Below are 17,929 nucleotides of genomic sequence, written 5' to 3'. Positions count from 1 at the left end.
ATTAGATGCACAAAACCCAAGATTTGCAACGAGAACTTACATCTGTTGTGTAAGTTCTCATTGTACATCTTGGGTTTCATGCATCTAATTTTGGGTTTTCTACATATAATTTTGGGTTTTCTACATATAATTTTCAATCACATATGTTTATTTACGCACGTTCGTCAAAAATTGAAGAAATTTATCAATGTACTTTTTCTCACTGCTAAATCTTGGTGAGGGAAATTATTTAGGTTCATTTCTTCTTTTAAAAAAAATATAAGATAAAAAGGAAAAAGAAGACCTGGTACTCTGCTTAATAAGTTTATCTTCTACAGAGAACAAACTACGTAACAACGTCTTTCTCCGTTTGTTCACTGAATGTCATCGAATGGATTAGTTCTACGCCTTCCGTTCCCAAATCGACTTATTACCGCATCGCCACTTGAAAAATGAGCTGCACACACTGAAATTGAAGAGCCACTATTAATTATATCAATCACTGTTCATAATAATAATAATAATAATGAAGACTTTGTACAGCGCCTAATCTTTAGACGCTCTAGTGCTTTACAACATTAGACAACACCTATAACATAAAAAGCATATATAATGATATTATTACAAAAAAACACCATGAAATTAGAAAACATAAAAACACGCTGTAAATATTTAAGGTAAGAAACATTATTAGGGTTTTAAGTTTGTTCTTGCATTCGAAATAAGTGATTTTTAAGGGCACTCTTGAATGGGATCACTGTGTCTTTGTGTCTAAGTTCAATGGGCAATTAATTCCACGTTGCTGGGCCCTGGTATGCAAAAGAACGTTGTCCATATGACCTATGTCAGCCAGTCGTTTCCTTTCTTACAAAGATTTTGGGTGTATTATCATCAAATTAAAAAAATTGTCATACCAAAATGTGCGGGTAGATAAAGTCTTGGAGCTGGATTTCATGGCTTATGCACATATTATTTTACTGATGCTACTTTCTGAGCTAAGAATTTCACGGAGTGTTATCTCCTTTTGCAGACATATTTTTTATAGTGGACAAAGAATACGTCCAGTTCTTTGAAGCAAGTTGTCGGTGCTCCAAAGGTTTCTAAGAATACTTTCAGCTCTCTGCAGCAAGTTGTGAGTGCCCAAACGTTTCTAAATTGCTCCATAACTGACTAATCCATCTGGCATCCCCTCGAGGGAGTTTACAGATCCAAAGGATGTTTTGCAAATATACCAAGCGAACCAACTTATGTTTCTGGTACAAAGGACTGCAGACTGTGTGTGGAAAATGAATGGGTAGATATGCATTATTAATACCCTTCCCTCACACACACACACACACACACACACACACACGCGCGCGCACACACACACACACTTGTACTCTAAATATTTGTTTCATGTATACAGTGACGTCGTAGTATGTCATGTGATCCTGTCACATAATATGTTCGCTTTAATGAATGGATTTCAAAATAGAAAAAGATTATCATATGTCAGGATTAGACTGATGTTTTGATTCGATTTCTGTAATAACAATGAACTGTTAGTGGTGATGTGACGATAGATTACAAAGAGATTCAATTACTGGACTTGATTGCTTATGAAAACCTTATTGGCATCTGCAAAGCCAAAGTAATTGAACGACTTGACATTTAGAGACGTACCGCCATCCCATAACTCGTTTATCAAGCCCTCTTGGAAAGTCTGGAACAAATCTCGCCAGCTGTACGTGTCCGCGTAGTAGGGGGTGCAAATATACTGCTGGAAAAGAAAATAAACATACTCATTTTCTTATGCATGCTCCTTTGTTTAGAAAATATTATCTTAAATCTATTCATGTGAACACAATTTAACTCTCTCTCTCTCTCATATAAAATATATTCATTCTCTCATATTAAATATATTCATGTGTACACATTTTAGCTCCATGTGTGTGTGTGTGTGTGTGTGTGAAGAATAATAGTAACAGGAACATAATATATTTATAGTCACGAAAAATCCTCCAAAAAAGAATATAATCATCTAGTCAATATTCCTTACACATAACTTTTTTCTCTCTCAAAAAAGTACAACAAGAATGCAGGCAAGGCGATGGGTGCCGTTTGCCTGGGTTCAAATCTCCGTAGAATACGAATTGAAAATTCTTTAACCTTTATGATAGTATTATTTGTATTAAAATATTAATTCTGCCTACTATTATCAAGCATTCTTCTATAGGAATCCAGGGATAGTACATTCCGTTCTGTCTGGTATATATATATATATATATATATATATATATATATATATATATATATATATATATATATATATATATATATATATATATATATATACTTCCAGAAACACTAGTATTTGCCGGATATGACCGCCATTTCAATGGTTCTGACTGATACAAACAAACTCGCTCAGAGCACCGAACGTCAGTCATAACTTATCATAAATATCATTTTATTCAGTTGTCTTTGATTGTATATTCATTAAACAGTCAAAAATAAAAACACCTCAATAAAGTGAAATTAAACGGTTGCAACGACTAGTGTACAAAATATTATATGTCGGACAATCGTAACAGTTTTTAAAGCTTTTTTCATAGGTGACTAGGTTTAACTTACAGAATTTGATTGTAGAACAATTAAAGGTGCGTCGTCGATTAAGCGTGTTAATGTCGAAGTACCAGAAAGCTATATCGCTCAGTTTATTGATCATATCGGTGTTAAAGAAGGGCAACCTCATCATGTAGTGAAATGGATTTCAAAGATCGGCTTTCCAGTAGGATATTTGTTTGTTATTCTCAGAATAAACACTTAAAGCAACTTGATGGTGGATTTTTAACACCACTGGAAGCTGAGTAAATTGAAGATACCCTCCTCGACAGGGAGTTTCCTACATCTACGTATGACAGTCACTTCAAATAGATAGAACTGAAGTACCATAGTATAAACGTGGCAACATCATAATCAATGATAGGAACAATTTGTACATATAATTTTTTTTAACAAATAACCAACAAATCGCAGGATACGCTCATTGTTTTCTGCTCACATTTAAAGAGATATACAGAGGGGTTGATCTACCGTTTTAAACTCTGTCTTAAAAACGTGAAGAGGACTTAATGACTGCTAAAAGAAAGGTGTTACCCCTACCCGGAAAAGTAGATTCGGTGCTAGTCACAAGCAACAGGCTCACGCAAGTGGCAAGGACCGGTAATCTGGTCAGAAGAACCATATCGAGTGCTGAAAAGGAAGAAACATTTTGACAAATAGATGACTATTGTGGAAGTTTAAGAATATAAATGAAAGTAAGAAAATGTAAAATAATAGATATTTAGCGTGGTCATATATGTGTCAAAGGTTCGAAAACAAATATTACAAGGGGAGATTTTGGACGTCTTTGCTTTCAGATTATTTCCCAGATGTTTCCCAAAAATAGTCTAATTTCATACAAGTACTGTCTTTATTTTGTCTCACTTACTATAGTATTTGCTATACTCCCGCGATTTTAAAAAGAAATATAATCAAGGACTCAAAAAGACACAAAACTTAGTCACTTCATTTGTCAGTTTGCGATGTCTAGCTGCCATGAGAGTGGTTGAATACTATAATTCACCTCTTCCAAAACGCTGCGTTTTAATATTTCGATCGTCGGCATGGATCCGGGATTTCGTTTCCACGGGGGTTGAACTTGAACAAGGTTAGTTTGCTTTTGCCTAAAATGTCCAAAGTTATGTTTACAACTGAAAAGGTTTCTTATTTTTTTTATTAAAAATATAATTCTCCATCAGGCCTATCCCGTTGTATAATGTCCACTGTACTTGACCGATGAACCTGTCTCCATAACAACCATCCGAAGAAAACAGTTCATTACCGAGACAAATTCAATTGTGTGCAATGCGCATGCATTAGAAACCTGTTTTCATCGATATGTTAATTTTAGCTCACATTCGACTGCTGCTTCATTCATCTTACTGTACAAATGCTAAACGGAAATTGAAACGGCTTGCAATTTGCAGTCACACAAATCCATACAGGAAGAACCAGTGCCGTCACTGGGATGGGGGGGGGGCGGACCGCACCGGGTGACACCATTAGAGGGAGTGACACCAAAATGACTGTCTATAACATTTTTTAATTTTTGTGCATGACAGAGGCGTAGCGGGGGGGGGGGGGGGGGCAGGGGGTACATATGTCCCCGGGCGCCAAGTTACAGGGGCGCCAAAATGAGGCTTACAACGTTACATTATAATAAGTAAACAAGGGTAATATTCAAAAATGTGATTAAACGGGGAGGGGGCTGGGGCGCCAATTTTATAGTTCGTCCCCGGGCGCAAAATATCATAGCTACGCCTCTGGTGCATGAAGGTGTTCCATGGGGGTGACATCATGAGTTACCGCACTGGGTGACACCAACCCTAGTTACGCCACTGGGCAGAACAAGTCAGACACCAAAAATAAAATCAAAAATTAAATAACGTATTCTCTTACAATTACAACATTTTAGTAGTAGCATAGAAGTAACAGTGGCAGCATGTTTAGGATCAGAGATTATGTTAGCTAGATAATAAAATAACGTGTTTTATTATCGTAATTAATTATACTTACGAGTCAGTAGTATTAGTAGAGTAACAGCTGCAACAAGTACAGTAGTATATGTTGTTGTTATTGTTGTTGTATGAGTAGAAAAGAGCTTCCCCCCCCCCCCAACTTAACTTTAGGCACTTAGAGCTAATATGGCTGTAAAACGTTTACAACAAACTGAGTTTAAAAATGATCTATATTTTGTTTTCAGTGTCAGGCAATATTTGTTTGTAAACCAACTCACACATTTCAAAATATTGTGCTTCATATTGGGCAGAATAAGTTATAACTTTACTAATGACAACATATTGATGATGTATACATTTACAATTCCATGTCTGAGCGGTGACAAAGTATAGCCAATCGCAAAAACCAAATTAGGAGACCCCAGCCCTATCCCATTAAAATATAGTACAAGCGAAGCACAGAGCTTCGCTGTGAACTATATAAACCAAAAATGGCAGGAACATTGGAATACCTCCACCAAAGGAAGGAAACTATACACACTCCTTCCAGAAGTTGACCGATCAATCAGACCACCTAAGAACTCCAGAGTAGACCAAAAACTAATTAACAGAATTATGACAGGAAAAACTAGGCTAGCAGGGAGCTTTGGCAAATATATCAGCCCCAAACCAGCAAACATTAACTATTATAACTGTCATACTGTAGAAGATCTAAACCATATATTCAATGATTGCACAAAATACAGGAAAGCAAGGAACAACTTCCAGAAAGCTCAAAAGAAAATCAGATCACCCTAGAAATACCCAAACTTACTACATACATCTAATACAAATAAGCACTTAACTGCTCAAAATATATTAAGATTTCTAGGAATAACATGAATCAAAAATAAGATATAAACAATAATCAACAGCTTAATTAAATAATCAATTAAAACCCATATCAAACTCAGGTAAATAATTATGACGGCTGACTAGGTCTGGTGGGTTCACGGACCGACACAGCCGTTCACATCATACGGACACTGCTCTTCACATAGGTTCATTGAAGAGCACTCCACTTCACATGGCTTCACATAGGTTCATTGAAATCAACACTCAAAACAATCTAGTAAAAACCCCACCAAACATAATATTCAAATTTAGGGGAGACAAAAATAAATACAAAACAAATATACAAAAAAATAATCTCTAATTCTTTTAACCCCATTCTATATCTCTCGTTCTAATTATTAAAACAGCACAGGATATTATCCTTTTCATCTTTGAGGACAATTATATCTAAATTCAAAATTCGACGCAACCATCAACCTGCATCCAGTGGACACCACCAAGGGCAGCAGATAATAGCCTCCCTGCGCTTTTCCTCCCTTGCCACGTCCGGACACCAAAAATAAATTTTCGACATATTAACATAAAACTGAGTGAGTGCAGGTAAATTACCACTCAACCAAACAGATAAACAGAAATATTTTATTAGTATCATGAGTGCGTGGGTCCATTCCCTCTCATGAATCAACCCTTCAGTCAGACCGCAATGGGTCCAAAAGGTCCCGCGACTGAAGCCTAAAATTATCAGTGCACCGTGTGCACATAAAAGCCTGGGGGATGAGGCTCTCATTCCTTCTCCCAGGAACAATTATCAGAAACCAGTGGCACATGTACATATGTGCGAAAGCCACTTATATCCAATGTAAGTAAGTAAGTATAACCAATCAAAATGTGATTTATAAGTGCGGGCGTGAAAGAAAGTGACTGCCTTTCCAGTGAGACAATTAGTTTTATTTACTGAACACAATTAGCTCTATTTCCTGTCTCAGCTGGCTTGACAAAATGACAGACTCATTAAAATATGCCCATTTTTTTCCCCGTTATTGTTCATAATATCCATCGTTGTATTCTTGCGGGCTTGTCATGCGCAGAAACAGGGAACTAATTTACACCACAGTTTAACGACACTTAATGAAACAGTGACATTACAACATCGCCTGTCAGTCAAAGGGAGAAATCCATTTATTTTTAATCTGCTGCTTCATATCATAACGTTTGTATAAATAATCTAATTTTTATCGAATATTTGAAATATACAACCAAAGATCAGATTCTAAGAAAAATAAGTCAACATATGGTATACCATAATGGTATCTAATGATAACAGTATAGATATGATTTACATTACACATATATAAAAAAAAAAAAAATAAGAAAACAAAAAAAAACAAACAAAAACACAACAAGAATGCCGGTGGAATGGCTCAAATTAGTGTAGCAACTACTTGTCCTACACTCTGTCCAAATTTTGCACTAATTTTAGCGATGAATTCTTTATAATTTAACATAAATTTATTAATGACTGTTACAGGCAATGTCTCAGAAAGGTTTTATAAACTAACAACCTTAATTACTTAAACAAAGAAATAAAATAATATTAAAGCAAATATGTGTGGCAAAATGTTTTTAACATTTTACAAAAATATTTCATTCATTATGATATGCCCGTTGTAGAATGTTGTCTAAACATAGTTTATTCCAAAGAAATTCAGCTTAAAATACTTAACAAGAGCACCGCCGAACGGTTTGAAGAATATGAAGAATATGATTTTTTTTTGTTGGTCAGCTGAAAGATTCACAACAGTTTCAAATAATATTAGTATCCCAACAGAGAGAGAGAGAGAGAGAGAGAGAGAGAGAGAGTCACGTTGACAATCTTGATCCAAACAAGGACAAAGAAAACAAAACAATCGCTTGTGTCATTGCCGAAATCCTAAACCTTGTTTACAATGTTGCTTGTCACAGTTAATACTTGTATTTAACAAACAAGCTTGACTTGTAAAACACATGCAAGAAACATATTGAGACATTTCTATTATACACGAATATGTACATTGACTACTATCCTGCTGATATTTGTATCGATTAATTGTAATCTGAACCTTGCTATGATACAGGAAATACAAACTTTTGTATCTAGGTAACATTAGTTAACAAATTGTAGCGTGACGTATGAGATAATTAAGTGTTATATACTAAGTAAGTCTACATAATAGTTTGACTACGAAATTTACAGAATAAATCCAACCTTCGAATTAGAGCAGTTTATAGAACACTTTGAACAAATCATGAAAATAAAATATGGGTTATTTTGCAGTCAAACATGGCCAAATAGTATGTAATTTATATCCGTTTGCTGCAATTACGTGAAATTTATATCCATTTTTATAAACTATTTTTAATGAAATAAGAGTGTATGTTTTGTTAGCCATATAATACCAAATTGATTCAACTATCGACATAAATATGTGTCGTAAATCATTCATACTTAGAAGTACTTCGGATTATGTCTTAATAGTACAAGTCAATCAATAGACATACATACATACATACATACATACATACATACATACATACATACATACATGTTCGTCCATTGAGTTCGAAAGCGACAATGACATTACTAACTGGTTTGGTTTATGTGAATACTTGAGGGGCTGATCACAACAATTTGCGTTCTGGACTGTCTTTGGCACACTTGACAGGAGATGCCGCATGGATTGCTTAATCAAGAGAAGGCGTTCTGCAACTTTCTCCGTTCAAAGTCAGTAGCTCCAGTATAGAAGAAACAGCGCCAAGTGGGGTGGGGTCGGGTTAACGCAGCTTTAACGAGTTTTGTCATATCGCTACTATGTCTTCAGTGTGGCAGTTTATAATAATGTCTGGTTAAGGGGCATATGTCGCAGACATATAGACAATTGACTTTATACGTTTCATTGACACTTCTAATTTCTTCATTAGGAAATATGACCTACTGTAACTTCCATCACAGTATTCAATAATGGCACTCGTCCTATGTTTTACTTTTACTTTCAATACACCAGCACATCTAAATTACTTCTATAGACTATAAATTAGTGCGTGATGTGTGATTTGGATTTTTAACGCAGCTTTAACAATTTTTCAGTCATATCGCTACGATATATGCAGTGTGGTAGTTTATAATGATGTGTAGCACTAGGGCATCACGTCGCAGACATGTAGCATGTTGTCACACCAGCGATATTATCATGACACCTAACCGACCTATCCTAAAACTAACCTCTTAATGCTGATCGCCAAGCGAAGCAGCTGGTAGTGCCCAACTGAAAACAAGTTATAAATAAATGCAGGACGTCATTTTCTTTGACCCAATGAGAGGACAGTATTCCATTCAGTGGAACTTCACTTGCATATTAAGCGGTAGTCCGATAAATCAACCCCCCCCCCAAATCTGTGTTGATATTGATGGACGATATGTGGGTCTGATGTGACCTGTTCATTAAGATGTATAATTGTGCTGCATGCAAATCTTTCCGGAACAAACCTGCATACACTTTAGACACATACTGGTAATTGGTGACATCCATATCAAAAGCGAAATTCAAACTGGCCACAGGACAGATGGTTGTGCTATTCCAGGTTGATTTACAAGTCACCAAAGCACATGATTTGCTCCGAAAATATAATGCACATATCACCAAAAGAACCCTTTTGTCGACGATAGCTGTGCAGCTACGAGAAATGCTGGTAAGTGTATAAAATGTACACCTATGTGTGCAGCCAAATTTGCATGCAGATAATTGCAACTGAAAAGGTGATATCATCCCCTCTCCCGAATATCAACATAATCACTGGTGAAGGGCTGATTTATCGGCCTAATGTCTGGCAGTAGCGTAGGAAAATTGCCTATATTCCTTAAAGTCATAATAGTAAGCCAAACTTTGGATAATCATACAAAGTCAAATGTCAGAGCTAAACATCGATATCAGATTTATTAGGCTACGCGAAATGTAGTTTGAAATGTCAGCGTTGATTCTTAAATTGGTCGGCGAGAAAGGAGAGAAATGTCCTACCATGTAGTATTGTATAATATATGAATGACTGATAGTTACATTGTAAGCAGAGATACGAGCCCGTATGTGGAGCCTGAGATAGCTTTCCTTCCATCGGCCAGCCGTTGAAGAGCTTCTGACATCCTGTTGACGTGGCCTGCCACTCTCAACTCTAATTTTATCACCAGATTGTTGATGCTCCGTCCGTGTGAAAACATCAGTGTTTAATACCCTGTCTTGACATTTTATCCTCACCAGTTTGCCCAGGAATCTCACGTTAAAGTGATTCATCTTCTTTGTATTGTGTCTGTACAACACGCAGGTTTCGCAAGAATACATAATGGCTTTGAGTTTCCATTTGTAGACTTATTCCTCTGCGCTCCCACACATTTGTACATAGCCTGCCAAAGGTTAACTTGCTTCGGCAATAATCACTGCAAACTAACAAAGCTATAAATGGATACGTAAATACAAATAGCACATACCCATGGTTTATAACAATACACACATACATACTTACGTACAAAACATTCTAAATTACATTCTAATTTTAATATCAGTCGGCTTCTTTTTCGTTTATCTCCGTTTGTATCATGTTTTTTAATTTTTAATCGGTCTCTCCCATACCTAGTAGCATTTTTTTGTACTTTACTAAGCACGTTGCAAAATCTATTGAGCATATTATGTATTAATATACTGTACATACATACATACATACATACATACATACATACATACATACATACATACATATATACATACATACATTCATAATTATATACATACATACATGCATACATGCATACATACATACATACATACAGAAACTCAGGCAGGTAGACAGACGAATATACAGCTGTAACGACTACTAATCTTGTAGAATAGCCCTACTGCATAATGAAGTAACGGATGTTAAGAAAAATTATTAATAGATTAATTGACTAATTGACTGATTTTTTAAAAATCTTTTCATTTATTTAGTTATTTAATCGATGAGAAGATTTTTTTTAAACGATAAATGCACTCAGAGTATTTGTATCTAACCGAATAAACTGTTGGGTAAATTGAATCTAAAAGACGGCACAGAGTGGTAGATTAGTCAAAGTTGATTCCATGTTAGTAAATCTTAATGGAAATGTATTGTTAAATTCTGGGTCTATTTCTTATTTGAATATGCTTTAAAAATTAGATATTATGAAAATATTTTTCTTAATCTTTTTCCGAACTTATTGCTTAATGGCAATTTTATTCCATCTCAATTGGCAAAGACGAAAAAAACAAAATCTGGGACTTCTTGAGCCTCGTAGGCTAGTTGCAAGTATTGTGACCCAACTTCTCTAATTCCTGGAAGCACCTGACTGTACGGGTTCAGAAGCAATCCAAACCTCAGTGGTTGATCATTTTCTATCTGTGTAGTTTTCTTACACAAGACAGTTAAAAGTTTCGGTGTGATATTGATAAATTTGGGGGTGCATGATTACATGCACTTAGATTCAATGTATAATATTGATTTGGTGAATGTTCTCGTAGAAATGATGACCCGTGATTTGTTAATTCTTTGAAACAATGAACAACTCGTGTAATTTCATCTCATATGTATTTTAACCGTTGCTTCCCTGTAAAGGAAATATAAAACAAACCTTTGACTGTATCGACGCTGATAATGAAGGTATTCTTAGTTTGAGCGTTAGTCAGTACCCTCTAATTTAGTTTATTAACACCATATATTATGTGTGGTTCATCATTTGTAGTATTTTCATCACTGTAATGGATAACCAGTGCAGTATTTTATATGAAGGAAGCACTATCTACAGTTCATAATGAATTTTGTAATGAGTAAACTTTGTTTATCTCTAAAACTACCATGCAACCGTGACACTTGTGTTAGAGTGAATGGTAATCCCACTGTTAAACGTGCAGGGGAAAAATGTTGAAAACCATTTATGACCTGAAGATAATTTTCCTTAATTCTGATGGTTAATGTTATCCACGTATGCATTTATGTATGTACGATTATTTGTAAATGTATGCAGTTTATCACCTTCATTAGATGTATTTTTATGTTTCTTGTATTCTCTGTACTATTAACTGCATTCTTCTTAATATGCGGAATCGATCAATGAGTCTCTCTCTCTCTCTCTCTCTCTCTCTCTCTCTCTCTCTCTCTCTTACGATGAACAGATCGTAAAATCATAAAACGTATGAAGAATGTGGTCACCATAAGGAAATACCTCAATACGGACGCCAAGCACCAAAAATGTTGACATTAATTCCACACGAATCATACAAATTGTCAGCGATTGAACCATCATGACCTGTTGTTACTGAAAACCCCGTGTTTGTGTGGTATACCTGTTACGCTCTAAGACAAACGCTACACGTAATTAAGGGGGAGGGACTAATCGAGATTAAACACTCATAACTTTGTCTAAGTTACGATTTTAACTGCCATCAAAATATTAAATATCACTGAAAATGATGGTGAAATCGGGCATTGATGCGTGTTGATAACAAACCAAAACTAAGTGACAATCGAAATGTGGGTGCAACATCTGTTACTTAACTAGACTCCACACTTCCCAAGGCGACACGTTTGAATGCACACAAGAAAAAAAAACACCAAGATCCCAACAAGTAAACTCAAAATCATTAAAATCCTATATTTAAAGATGCTAGTCTGATACGGCAGCTGTGATGTTCAGACCAGAACTCCAACAATGTTTCCAATCCGCAAGAAATATGTTAACGAAAATAAAATCTCCGTAATTAATTTCACAAAATACACAATTCGAAGCATTATATTTACAAGCTCAATATGTACAGATATCAAGTCTTAAAATTATTTTAATATATCGGAACTTATTTTATCGTAGATATCCGCTAAACAGTATATCCCATCTACAGAAAGGAAACAAACATACAGTAGAAGTTTCAGTGGCTGTCGATTTACTTAGTATTCAGGGAAACACAGATGACATTTAACGACAAGTTAACAAAGGGTCTGAGATACATCAGGTTTATATGGAAAGGAGCGCTGGTTTTAGAAAAAGGCCCAAAACAATAAACACTATATACGTTTTGCAACGTCTTATAACTCGTAATAGGATTTAGGAAAAGATATTTTATTGTCGTTTTATTGATTTTCCGAAATCATCAAATTATGTAGTATTTTATATACTATGATAAAAACGTTTGAAATTAGGGGTTGGGTGGTAAAGTAGATGCTATACCAAATCCTACGGCTTTAATTTCTTAACCGAAATAAGATAAGAATACATTTTGTGACCACTCCTGTGTGTAGTAAAGGATTACTTGTTAATGAATGGAATTTTGTTGTCTTGAAACGTAGATGATTACTATATTAAACATGTTATATTTTGATAATAATGTATGAGTATCAGAAATGGTATGATAACAAGTCTTGGTTTATTGTAGTAGAGCTGTTGATGGAGACCTTATGTCAATACAGATATGACTAGCATACACTGTCTGATAACAAGTCTTGGTTTGTTGTAGTAGTGCTGTTGATGGATACATTATGTTAATACAGATATGACTAGCATACACTGTCTGATAACAAGTCTTGGTTTATTGTAGTAGTGCTGTTGATGGATACATTATGTTAATACAGATATGACTAGCAGACACTGTCTGATAACAAGTCTTGGTTTATTGTAGTAGTGCTGTTGATGGATACATTATGTTAATACAGATATGACTAGCAGACACTGTCTGATAACAAGTCTTGGTTTATTGTAGTAGTGCTGTTGATGGATACATTATGTTAATACAGATATGACTAGCAGACACTGTCTGATAACAAGTCTTGGTTTATTGTAGTAGTGCTGTTGATGGATACATTATGCTAATACAGATATGACTAGCATACACTGTCTGATAACAAGTCTTGGTTTATTGTAGTAGTGCTGTTGATGGATACATTATGTTAATACAGATATGACTAGCAGACACTGTCTGATAACAAGTCTTGGTTTATTGTAGTAGTGCTGTTGATGGATACATTATGTTAATACAGATATGACTAGCAGACACTGTCTGATAACAAGTCTTGGTTTATTGTAGTAGTGCTGTTGATGGATACATTATGTTAATACAGATATGACTAGCAGACACTGTCTGATAACAAGTCTTGGTTTATTGTAGTAGTGCTGTTGATGGATACATTATGTTAATACAGATATGACTAGCAGACACTGTCTGATAACAAGTCTTGGTTTATTGTAGTAGTGCTGTTGATGGATACATTATGTTAATACAGATATGACTAGCAGACACTGTCTGATAACAAGTCTTGGTTTATTGTAGTAGTGCTGTTGATGGATACATTATGTTAATACAGATATGACTAGCAGACACTGTCTGATAACAAGTCTTGGTTTATTGTAGTAGTGCTGTTGATGGATACATTATGTTAATACAGATATGACTAGCAGACACTGTCTGATAACAAGTCTTGGTTTATTGTAGTAGTGCTGTTGATGGATACATTATGTTAATACAGATATGACTAGCAGACACTGTCTGATAACAAGTCTTGGTTTATTGTAGTAGTGCTGTTGATGGAGACCTTATGTTAATACAGATATGACTAGCATACACTGTCTGATAACAAGCTGAGGCTATTTGTATTATTGCTGTTGATGGAGGCTATGTTACTGTAGATGAAACCAAAATATGTGTTTCTAACATAGGCTCTCAGTTCAATAGAAATATAGCCATTATGGCGGTCGAAAAGTCAGAAGTCGTAAACAAATTCACATATTTATTTACCTCATTGGCATCCTTTCTGAGGCACAGAAAACCACTTTTGGTTAAGCAATGAAATAACTCTTTAGATCAGATCAAATCTGTGAGTTTGTTGGCGTTACATCGCAACGCTTTTGCTACCTTTATTGTAAACTCTTACCACAGGTCCTGAGCTATGGTTGCGTGGTATTGGACTCTTACAATGCTTTTGGTGTGGAAACGGGTACTTTAATGTTTAGTAAATGTATTTTTTAATGGAAGTATTCTTCTTAAAATACGAGAATGATACGCAAGAATTATAAAATATTGGTTTGAAATTGTAAGTGTTAATAGTAAAAGACTTATTTTTTTACTAAATTCTTTTACATCTTTGTTCATTTTTTTTATTATTTACCAGCTAAATTGTCTTGGAATCTGAGTAAAAGATAATTTTAATCCTATCAGCCTCCAAAGACGAAAGGATATGATAATCTTTAGCCTGTCCGTCCGACCGTCAGGTATACAATCTCGTTAGCTCATTTAGTCCCTTTTTGTCATCACTTGATGATGCGCATGTCAACAAATCACTTTGATCCCGCATTTTTCGTTAGAGTTATCGCCTTTATGTCTTCTAACAGTATATTACCCAATCTTCTTAGCGTAATCAGTCCCGCAGTTTTTGATGGTTTGCCGTGAAGTAATATGGTAACCACCCGAGTTACTGCAATTTTTGTCTTGTATTTTAATGCAGTGTATGGCAGAGTCTGGTTAGCGCAACGCGCTTTGCAAATCTTGATGGATTACTATGAAACACAGTACATGTTATAGTGATCACCTGAAGAGGTTCATATCGACAAATCTCCCGCAACGCTTGCAAGACATAAGACACGGATATATTTATATTTGCTTACCATTCCTCTATCTTTGTCTTGTTCTAAACTTTAACAACAAGAATTAACTGACTCCAGAACTAGCTAGAATGTATTGCTATTGATCTAGTTTTATCGAATATGTGTTAATATGAAAAAATTTGGAGAAATTTAGAATAGCATTAGATTATTAATAAATAGATGGTTCAAACTTCATCTTAACCCATATGAAAAAGAAAAGGTTAAAATATGTAATCGTCGACACTATGAATTTCATTTGTTTTTCGATTGAAAACGTTTTGATAAAGAAGAAAGCGTATGTTCCTTTCACATTCTCTAAAAGGTGGTGAATATCCAGCATGTGTTAGTTTGATTTGTAACTTGGATATGTACCCAATAAGATCACACACATGTGTGTGTGTGAGTGTGTGTGTGTTGTGTGTGTGTGTAACCCACAGCGTACATAGCCAACTTATGTATCAAACTATATATATATATATATATATATATATATATATATATATATATATATATATATATATATATATATATTAGAATCCATGTATGGTTTTATGGTGTAATGTCTTCGAATTTCCACCAAAATATGCATATATACATTCAATGAATTAGCACGTCTAATACTCTACCACAAAACATTTAAGTATTACGTACATTATATAACAATTAATTACAAGAATATCAGACTAAATTAATGTTGCTATCTACCGTGTCATATATAATAATAATTTTGTCTGTAACTGGTCATTTGAACATTTGCGAAATTAAGAATATATCCATGTACTATCTCTCTCTCTCTCTCTCTCTCTCTCTCTCGTATGTATGCATATAGGTATATATATATATATATATATATATATATATATATATATATATATATATATATATATATATATATATATATAAAGAGAGAGAGAGCGAAGAGACAGACAGACAGAGATAGAGAGACAGATAGAGAGACAGAGATAGATAGATATCAATAAAAGAAAATAGAAAGAATAAAGGGGTAGAAAAGTAAGCATTTAGAACACTTACCTTGTATTAAAGTACGATGAATCTTAAAATCAGTGTTGTCACTTGTCCTGCGAACAGAGAAGTTGACCGTCCAACAGTAGAACAGCGCGCAACTGAATGGAGCACAATCGATATTTCCCTGACTATAAGAGAGAGAGAGAGAGAGAGAGAGAGAGAGAGAGAGAGAGAGAGAGAGAGAGAGAGAGAAAGTATCACTGGGCATATATCGGCAGGTAATGCACACTGAATGTATAGTGTACGTATATTTATCCCTCAAGCTCTTTGTAAAGATTTGCTCAGTGGTCCTTGAAATCTTCGCCCTGTTGTCCTTGGAAAGCTTTTCTTTGTGGTCCTTGAAATCTTTACCATATTGTCTTTGAAAGCTTTGAAGTGTGGAACTTAAAAAGCGTTGTAGTGTTCCCTATAAAGCTAGTCATATACCCAGAGAAAAACTGTTCATCATGTATAGTCTGGGAAGAGCAGTACGTAATGTATGTTATATGTCTTGAAAAGCATTAAAATGCATGTATGTTACATGCATGGTACATGTGTTGAAAAAGTATGATTCATGGTACATGTCTTGAAAAGAATTAAAATGCACGTATGATACATGTCTTGAAAAAGTACAATGCATAGTACAAGTCTTGCAAAGCAATACGATTCATGCATGTTACATGTCTTACAGAGCATTACGCATGTTACATGTCTTCAAATGCATTACGATGCACGTTACATTTCTTGTAATGCATTACGATGCATGCTACATGTCTTGAAATGCATTACGATGCACACGTCACCTATCTTGAAAAGTTAACATTAAATCATTCATACGACGCAACGATTACTGACAGCTAGAAAACTGGTAATACAACCTTGTGCTAATTCAGAACACACACACACACCACTGGTCTTACTGTTGTGTTGCCTATTTTGATGGAAAATATTCATCTAATGACTTTACTATGTCTTTCCTTTTTCTGGTTCTATTTAGTAATTATAAACTACATGTTTTTGTCCATACGTTAAGGTCATTTGCATTGTATGAATATTCAATTTGTCTAAGGAGTACAATATTTCAGTGCATGCTTCCTTTGACGTTTGCATGATTTCAAACCTTGCATACTGATGAAATTTCTGAGGTAGCTGTTTAACTTATAACACTGGTCAACAGTGAAATCATTACTGACTTGAAAAGGCCCTAATCTGTAGTATTTTGGTGTGCCGAACACGAATATAACCGTGAAAAATTTGTATTGGCTCTCGTTTTGAAGATATTCATATACCTCATTTTCTATGTTTCACTGTGTAAATTTCTCCAGTAGGACTGCAGCAACATCCGGAATAATGATGTAACATTGCATAATACCATCATGCTCACATCATCCACAGTTGATTGCATCATTTTCGGATGCAATGCAATACTAATGCCATGCGGCTGCTGAAGTAAGTTGACGTCAGCAGTGTACTATACATGTGTAGGCCTATTATACTAATGCCAGGCGGCTGCTGAAGCTGACGTAAGCAGTGTACTATATAAAGCCCAATCAGATAGGTTCAGCATTTAAAATATTTTAGACGTTGTGCGAGACAGTTCAAGCTACTGTTACATAAAACTTATTATTTTATCCATTTACGTACAATAAAGAACAGTAATACCTCGAAAGTGTGTTAATACCGCGGACAATTTTTGCTATATTTGTGGGGAAGTGACATTTGCCAACCAGAAGAAAAGTATCAATTCTCAAGTGAAGAAGGCATATCATCTTTACTTCGGATGCAAGGTTGGTGACCAAGACAAGCCTTGGGCTCCGCATATATGCTGTGCTACATGTACAACACAGCTTTCACAGTGGTTGAATTGCAAAAGGTCATCAATGCCGTTTGCAGTCCCAAT

The 17,929-nt window shown here is 35.1% G+C and overlaps 1 long non-coding RNA gene across 1 annotated transcript; it reads right to left on the bottom strand.

The window, feature by feature from the left end:
• Positions 1–295: 295 nt before the first annotated feature.
• On the bottom strand, positions 296–16,519 carry LOC149790365 (uncharacterized). The gene is made up of 4 exons (XR_016424046.1): positions 16,057–16,519; positions 3,127–3,216; positions 1,645–1,741; positions 296–445 (listed from the first exon to the last, which is right to left on the bottom strand). It is a non-coding gene; the product is annotated as an uncharacterized LOC149790365 (long non-coding RNA).
• Between the last annotated feature and the right edge of the window lie 1,410 nt (positions 16,520–17,929).

The sequence above is a fragment of the Sinohyriopsis cumingii genome, chromosome 10 (genome assembly GCF_028554795.1).
Source record: "Sinohyriopsis cumingii isolate HCF-2022 chromosome 10, ASM2855479v2, whole genome shotgun sequence".
Classification (NCBI taxonomy): Eukaryota; Metazoa; Mollusca; class Bivalvia; order Unionida; family Unionidae; genus Sinohyriopsis; species Sinohyriopsis cumingii.
This window is presented reverse-complemented; position numbering and strand designations above follow the sequence as displayed.